Raw genomic sequence first — 9,343 nt, forward strand, 5'->3', positions numbered from 1 at the left:
TGTATTAATATTTAGAATTGAAGTTATCTGACACTTGTATATGTAGTATGTAGTTTATTAGTATGAAAAATTGTATATAGTATGTAGTATGAATAACTGAAGTTATATTAGTAATTTAGTATGTAATATATGTAAAATACATAGTATGGTACTGTAAAATACATGATACACTTATATGGTAGTAATTTTGGTGTAAAATACATGTATGGAGGAATGAATTATTTTAGTGTAATTAGTATGAAAAACTTCTTTTTAATGGTATTGTAATATATGTATGGAAGAATGAATTATTTTCCTTTTTTATTTCAGTACATTCTTATTTTATGGTGTAAACCGCAACCACCGAACCGGTCCTAACCGCATTGGTTTGGTTTGGTTTGGATGACTTTTTAAAAATTAACCGAACCAAACCGAACCGCATGCATTTTTATCTCGCGGTTAGGATGACTTTTATGCTCAAAACCGAACCAAACTGCACCGCGAACACCCCTACCTCTGATTAGTTGCTTGGTATTATAACTATATACTTAGAGCTGTCAAATGGGTCGGCCCGGTCTAGCCCGCTTCAGCCCGGTGGGCCAAAGTGTTTTAATGGCTGATCTGGCCCGACCCAATTGTTTAATGGGCCACATAAAATGAGTCCGATTCATTTTTCAAAGGCCCGTGCGGCTCGATGGGTCAGTCCGGCCCGTATTTCAATATTATAATTTTAATTTTATAAAAAGTATGTAATGGATAAATGCAATACAACATAAATAGAGAGTCATCATAAACGTATATAAGTGATGTTTAAAATATTTATCCATATATATATATATATATATATATATATATATATATATATATATATATATATATATATGAATACCACAAAATCACCCATGTAAAAGTATAATTTAATGTCATCCCCAATACTTATTAAATTTTTTCTCCATCTCACAACCATTTCCTTGATCAAATCATCTTGAAAATATATCTTGATCTTCTTTAACTTTTCTTTATGACTTGAAAACACATTTATGAAATCATATTTTATCTCAATCTTTTTTTCCCAAAGTTTACCAAAATATTTTTTTTATGGGCCAACCCGAAGCCCGGTTGGGGAGATGGCGATCACCTTGCATGATGTGTAGTGTCTTCTCCACTTGCCGATTAGGGGGACACTGTTGCACCACTCTCGGATCCAGAGGATCGAAGCCAGTGAGTGGATGGCGCTCTATTTGGGTATGGAGCCCGAAGTTGCTGACTTTGAGTGCATGACGAAAAATGGGCCTTATATCCAGTTCACCACACTGAGCACTTATTTCGAGCACCACCTGGTGGCGGCGGCCGAATCCGAGGAGGCGGGTGACGCCCTATTTACATAGTATCACCGTGGCTGCGCTCTCCGGTGCTGGTACATGTTTGTGGTAGGCGCTGCAATCTTTGTGGACAAAAGTGCAAGGTACGTCGACGTGCCCTACCTCCGCTACTTCATGGACTTGACTACCGTTCACCAATGGAACTGGGGTTAGCTACTCTAGCATACCTATACTAGAAGCTGAATGAGACCTCCAACTGGAGGACCAGACAGTTGACCGGATCCTGCACACTACTTACGGTACGTTTCATTTTAATTGTTTCATATTTATTTATGTTTCGTATTTATTTTAAATACATTATCGTGTTTGTGTTTCAGAGATGGATCATCTCTTACTTCTCCCGCATCCACGGCTTCCGCGTTGATCCTGAGTACGATGACGCCATGCCCAGGGCCGCCATATACGTTCTCCAGAGGGGAAACAATACAGTGGGACCATACCGTGGGTACCTCGACCGCACGATGCACGATGACGTCACTTGGGGGCCAGCGACTACACTCATGTTGTCCCCTTTGACGGCATATCGTTATATTCTGACTGGTTGGCATCCAAGACCAACACCATGGTGCAGTATCTCCTTGAGCGGTGCATGCGGCAGTTTAGATATGTGCTAAATTGTTGTGCTTGTGGGCTAGCCCAAAAAGACAGGAACGTGTTCTTTTAAAGTATTTTACGGTCCGACCCGTGCTAAATTGTTGTGCTTGTGAGCGGGCCTGATGAGCCGAGCCCATTTTGAGAGCTCTACATATAATACACTACATATCTAAAAACCAAATTAAAAAATGCAATATCCAATTTTAAAAATTAATTGGTTATTTAAAATTAATTAGTTCTTAAAACAAATTTTAAAATTGAAATATCCATTTTTAAAAATTAATAAATTTTTAAAAATTACAAGTAACTAGTTCTTAATTTGAATTTAAAAATAAGAGGTTTTAAAAAGAAGTAATTTCAATATAAGTTTGTAAAAATAATTGTTAATAAGATGTTTCACAAAAGAGAACCAACATGTTAGCTGACAAGTAAAAAACCTCGTTATAAAAATGGAAAAGTTAGAAAATCATACTAAAAAGCATTATTAAAAAATTGGAAAAGTTACAAAAATAAAAAGAGCATAATTGAGAAAAATGGAGAAGTTACAAAAACTAAGGCTATGTTTGGATACAATAAAAAGAGCGGAGCGGAATGGAACGGAGTGGGATATAATGGAGCGGAACGGAGCGGAATGGAATAAATACGTCTTTCCATTGTTTGGGAACTTAACGATGGAATAGAGTAAATTTTTCATTCCGCCCAAATCGGAGGGTACAAAAAATGGTGGAAAGTGATGGAATGGGATGGAATGCATTCCGTCCGATACCACTCCATTCCATCCGTTTTTAATCAATCCAAACGATGGAACATAAACTTATTCCATTCCGCTCCATTCCATCCTATTCCATCAATCCAAACATACCCTAAAGGACAAATATGATGGAGATGGTGAGAGGGGGGAAATAAAACACAGTTATAAAAGTGCTACTCCACTCCATATGAATGATCAGATGGAGATGGAAGAATCCTTGGGCAAAGAAAGTATGCTAAGCGAAGGAACAACTGGAAATGGTGTGGTCAAAGAGGTGAAGGAATATTTGTGTGCATTGGTTTCCATTGTGTAATTTCTCCTCCTTCTCTTCGACTCTTTGAGCATCACCGGTTCCAGTTGCTCCTTCACAGTAGCAAGGCTCATAATTACACGCTTATGATATGTGGCGGATCCAGCGCCCGACCCCGCTTCACCATCTCGGACCGGAGATCTGCCATGGCCATCCTCCGCCACACCATTCCGACGAACACCGCGACTTCATTCTTTCTTCTTTTCAGTTCGATTCTCGCTACAACATTGTTGTTGTGTTGTTATTTTTTATTGTTGTTGTTGCAGGTTGTGCTTGACAAATTAATGCAAAAATGGAGCTGAATTTGTCGTTTCACGCTATACCCACCAAGTGTTTGGTAAAAGTTCTGAACCAGATTCTCCTTCCTTTATCTTGGTTTTGCTAAGTTAGAATCAATATTTAAACAGTTTTTATGGGGAGGGAGTGAGAATACTAGAAAAATCAATTGGGTCAATTGGGAGAAAGTGTGTTCTCCATACGAGGAGGGGGTTTGGGTATTAGAAACTTGAACTTGTTTAATTTGGCTCTATTAGAAAAGTGAAAATGAAAAAATAAAATCGGAAGGGCTCAGGTTATGGTTAAAAGCGCTGAAGAATAGATATGGGGAGGTAGAGGTCATGAGGGGCGTCGTTAGTAGCAAAGACTCAAATTGGTGGAAAAAGCTTTGTGAGCTAGAAATAGGAGAATGGGAAAATTCAACCTATTTTTCTGTTAAAGAATTGTATAAGGATTTAACAAATTTTGAACCAGATCATTCTATTCTCTCTTTGTCTAAGGTTTGGCACAAAGCGATACCACTAAATTTTTTTTGTTTTGGCTGGAGGTTATTTCAGAATAGTTTAGCTACTAAGAGCAACCTCTTTAGAAGGAATGTCATGGGACAAGGCTCCATTAGGTGTATCGGGGAATGTGACGTTGATGAAATTATACCTCACTTATTTTTCGAGTGTAATTATTTTTCAGGTATTTGGCAATCCATTTGCAAGTGGCTTCGGATATCTACTGCTTTCCACAGTGAAAGTAGGAATCATTTTGCTCAATTTGAAGGTCTGATTAGAGGTGATAAGGATATTGCGCCGAAAGTCAGAGTCATTTGGTTTGCGTGTGTCTGGAGTATCTGGAAAGCTAGGAACTTGCAACAAAGAAGTGGTAACTGAAAAGCTGTTTGACGACACTATTGAATACTCGTGGAGGTGGCTGTCCTCAATTAACATGGACCTACAATTCAACTACGCTCAATGGAGGTCAAATCCTAGGCCATGTCTCAGGCCTTTGATTTCACAGTTGTTCGTTGTTTCGGAACTGATTTGGAACAGGTTTTTTCTTTTGATTCAGCGGATCATATAATTTCTCTCTGCTATTGTCGTTCTTGTTGCGACACTGTGGTGCAATTGGAAGATCAATTGATGCTTGATTTCTCACATCTGTCTCCGGCTCGACCCCTGTTTTCTTTTGTGCAGTATGGCAAGCTCAGTAGGTAATTGTTTCTGTTGCAGTGCCGGTATTCTTTCGGTTAGATTTTGGAGCTGAGTGTGGCAGCCTTTTTTCTGTTTGTAATATTTAGCTCTTTATGATCTGATGTGTCGTAGCTGGAGTCTATGATTGGTGGCCTTCCTTATTGTCGGCGCCGCGTCTTGGCTTCTTCGTCAAGGATCTGGAATGCTGGTAGTTTTTTCTGTGTTGATAATCAACCAGCAATTGTTGAGTTTGGATGGTTTTCGAGAACAAGGGTGTTTCTTCGGTGCATCTAGCTTAGGGATGAGCTTTCTATGATTGAATGGTAGTTGGTGTGCAGTATTGGTGTAGAGTATTTTGGGTGAGGCTTCTATCTAATTTAGTTGGACAGGATCTGCTTATAAGCTATCCTGTTAGCTTTCTGTAATATTGTTGTGGAGACTGGCATAATAAAATTCTTAGCTGTTTAAAAAAAAACACATGGTTGGTGAAGAAATCAAATTTGTTTTCTCCCTACACCTCTCCTCCAACAATATTTCTAATATGCACCGGCCAATAGCATTGATCTCCCTACAAATCTTGTAACGCATCCGTCAATGCTATTTCTAAGTAGAAAATTATATCATGAACCCCAACATTTATACCTATACCCTTACAAAATTAAAATTTTGACCGAAATACCCTTAATATAAATATTAAAAATTTCAAAAAAATTCATTTTTTCACTTTCATGTTTTAAATTGCGGAGAGAGCAATCTCGAAGAATGCAAAAAGGTGAATTTTGAAAGAAACTTTTACAAACCGGAGAACCAAGCCAGAGGATTTCCGGTTTAACACCAACAACTCGGAGAACCAACAACCGAGTAATTTGGGGCTTCGGCTGAAGAAAACATAACCCAGAAAACGCATATGCTTGTTCTCCGGTTTTCACAATACACACCGGATAAAACACCTTTGTGTTCTTCGGTTTACAATTTTGGGATTTTCGGAAAATCCTTTTACGTGTTTTTCGGTTCGGTTTTTATTATTTATTATTTTTTTTGTTTTTTAGTGGTGCGCGCAAAAGAGAAGACGACAACAAATGCGATGTAGAGCTGAAAAACGGTATGCTTTATAAACCGGATGACAAAATCTTACATTTTTCGGAAAACATGCGACAAGTTTATCCGGTTATCAAAATGTTCAAAATTAAAAAAACTTAGAGTTGTGTTATCCGGGGTGGTTTGTTAACCGGATGAATTTTTTTTACGTTTTCCTAGGTGTTCAAAACGTTAACCGGATTTAGTTCATATGGGTGTTCTGGTTTGTAAAAAAATCAAAATGATTTGCATCAGTAGGGTCCACGATGGTCAATTTGGGTTAGACTAAATTAAGCTCAGATTATTAAGGGTAAAATTGGGTTATTTGCAAAATTATTGGGGTACATGTATAACTGTAGAGATATAGGGTATAATTTTTTTCTAAGTAAAGGCCCGAACACTAAATTAAGAAAGTCCATACAAATATTTTACTCTATTTATAATTTTATCAATTTTTGTATCTATTCAAATAATCAAACTCAATTCTAATTTTTAATTAGAAATAAATCAAATTTTAATTTAGTTTTAAATCAAATCAAAATAAACTATTAAAGGTTAAATACATTTCATCGTCTTTATGTTTCACAATGTTTTGATTCTTTTTGTTTTATTTATTTATTTTTAATTTAGTTCTTTTATGGATAAAGCTAATATATGCCCCAAGAAAACATGTTAAAAAACCTAAATATAGTAAATTTGTATTGGAAAACAAAATAAACACATTAATTATAAATTTTTTATGAAAACAATGCACAATTTCTAAATAAACTTTTTACATTTAGTTCTTAACATTATGGCATATGTTAGCATGAACATTCTTTTATTTACCAAACATCTTCCATGTTAGCAAAAACATGAGTTACAAAAAACTGACGTGTAATTTTACAATTCTATGTGGACATTTGTAAAATGTCAGCGTATTTTTCTTGATAAGTATGCCATCATATTCTTCTTTGTAACAATAATTTTTTCAAAATTTTCAAGAAATATTGTTTATAAATTAGACGTCAACTTTTATGTAATTGAGATTTTGACTTGATAATTTAAATGATTAAATTGAAGGAAGAATATAAAAAATATGTTATTAGAGCAAAATGTAAAAACAAAGAATGCATTTGATCATGAATTAATCAATGATAGTCAAATCTAACAAAAGTACAATTCATTTGAAAAAGTGTACTCGGATTTTCAATACTTCAGTTGAAATTTTAGTTATTAGACTATTTAAAAAAGTTATTAAATCAAATTCAACAAATTATAATTTATTTTTAAATTAAAATATACTAACTACTAAAATATAAATTACACAAATTGAATCTAATATAATTTTGCGTTAGAATAAAAGCCACAAATAGTCTTTTATTTAAGCAACAAAACAGATAGATGGTCATGTAGGTAGCGTCTACATGCTGGTTAATATTAAAATAATAATATTAAATAAAAAAATTGTTAAATATATAATCAGTCTTAATAATTAAGATAACATGCTGAGGGATTTTTTTATTTTTATTTATTATTTGCATTCTTAGATAAAGTTACACGTGTAAGAAAATAACATAAATATATTTTTAAAATTATTTTACATTAAAATTATGAATGAGTCCTGAGTGATTGTAAATAAAATAAAATAGAAAGTTGTAAAAGATTTTAAAATACAGCTTTTGAGTTTGAAACAAACTCGGATCATTTAAAAAATCTTTCTACATAAGTTTCCTCTACCTCTGAAGAAATCGACCCCGAATTTTCTTATTGATAAAGAGTCTCATTTGTGAAGAAATTGACCCCGAATTCTCTTATTGATAAAGAGTCTCATTTGCTTGATATTTATGAATGTCAACAACAATAAAAATATTGGATATATTCATGAAATCTAGGAGAGCTACCACATAAGCATTATCATTGATCTTTCTGGTCACTTTGAACGAGTCATACTTATGTGGTTGCAGCTTGCTGTAAGTACCAACTGAAAACCTCTCCTTACGCAGAAACTCCATCACGTAGTCTCCCATATTGAAAGCTTTAACTTTTCGTCGTTTATCTTGAATATGAGACAAATCATTTGATAGCTCATACGCGGTCAATTCCTCAAAATCCTCTAGGATCCTTATCACTTCTTCTGAATTGTTGTTTCCTCCTTTACATTGTGCCTTACATTTGATATGTTTTGATTTGTTTTGCAGAAGGTTTTAGTCAGATTGAATATTCAAGTCCAATGGATGTAGTTGCTTATAAAAGGAGAAGACTAAATATAAGAAAAACACGCAGAAAAATAAGAAATAATATTATTGCAAGAGTATTAGGGTTTTGGGAGTCCGTTTAGAGTTCTGTGTTTTGTGTGTGCCACTCATGTATCTTTTGATGCATAGAGTTTGACTAATTATTCATTGTTCACTGTCTATCGCTCATGAGCTTTTAAGCAAAGAGTATTTGTGTAATTGGAAGTATGTCTTCTATCAATTGTTATTGTTGTTAACAATCACAGGGGTGTGATTGAGAGAAGTGAAAGAGGGATCTCATATCTAGGGGTGTCCTAGATAGAAGTTGCAAAAGGTAGTGATTAGGCGTTAAGTTGTAAACTAGGGTTGTTTAGCTTTGAACTAACACTATCATAATGGATTTCCTTCCTGGCTTGGTAGCCCATAGAGTTGGTGTATTGAACCAAACTGGGTTAACAATTGATTGTGTCTTTTACCTACTACTATTTACATATGCATAATTATTATTGTGGTAAAAGTTTTCTGTCAGCAGATGATGTCTTAACATCTATTTTGACATTGTGTTTTTGGTGTTGGGTATCAGTCTTGACATCCGTTTACAGTGCCAAAATTTCACATGCGTCTCCAGTGGGTTTAACATATTGATTATTCTGCCTCTAGGATGGTACTTTACCATGCAAGATGTCGCTAGAGCTGCTAGATCCCTTATTCTCAAGGTTAGAATCCCTTGTTGTTGCACTATTTTTCTTGTCGTTTACTGATTGAAAGTTACTATGGGGCGAATACCTAAAAGGTGAGAAATTTTGAGGTAATTTTTCCATCTATTCTGCCTATAAAACTAGACTAGATGCCTCAGTTACGGTTCATATAATTTTTAAACCCATATTTTCCTGCAAGGACCCCTTTAAGCCACTGATGTGTCGGGCCACTTTCTGGCTCTCTGATTCTTCCAATTTAGTATGCTAAGAAAAACGTAGAAACTCAGTTGTGTATTCTTTTACAGTTCTTTTTCTTTGAACAAACTCAATATACATCTTATAAAGAATCTGCTCATAAACCTCCGGTAAAAACCGCTCCAAACATCAATTGTTTCATTCTTCGCCAAGATCTGACCGACCCTTTTATTTTCCTCTACATGTGAACAAAATCTTGTCCCACCATACAACAACACTACTCTTTAGCCTGATCATCACCATCTCAACTTGCTTATTCTAAGGGGAGTTCATAACATCGAAGAACCAATAGACACCGATATGTCAATCCAAAAACTCCTCCACTTCTATCGTTCCATAAAATAATGGAATGTCATTCTTTACTCGATAATCATGGTTATGTCTAATCCAAAAACTACATCTTTCTCGTAGGGTTTTTCATCTTTATAACTCGAATTTTCAGCACAAACAACATGATGATTGTTTCTATCCCGCAGAACCCTAACATGTTTTCCTCCCTTGTCTTTTCATTGATTCTCATTCTTGTTAACTTTGTTCATATGAATTTCTAAATTCACCATTTATTGACGCAGTTAGAGTCACGATAAAAGTCGCAGTAATTTCATCAAGATCTCTAGTCACCGG

The sequence above is a fragment of the Vicia villosa genome, linkage group LG2 (assembly GCF_029867415.1).
Source record: "Vicia villosa cultivar HV-30 ecotype Madison, WI linkage group LG2, Vvil1.0, whole genome shotgun sequence".
NCBI lineage: Eukaryota > Viridiplantae > Streptophyta > Magnoliopsida > Fabales > Fabaceae > Vicia > Vicia villosa.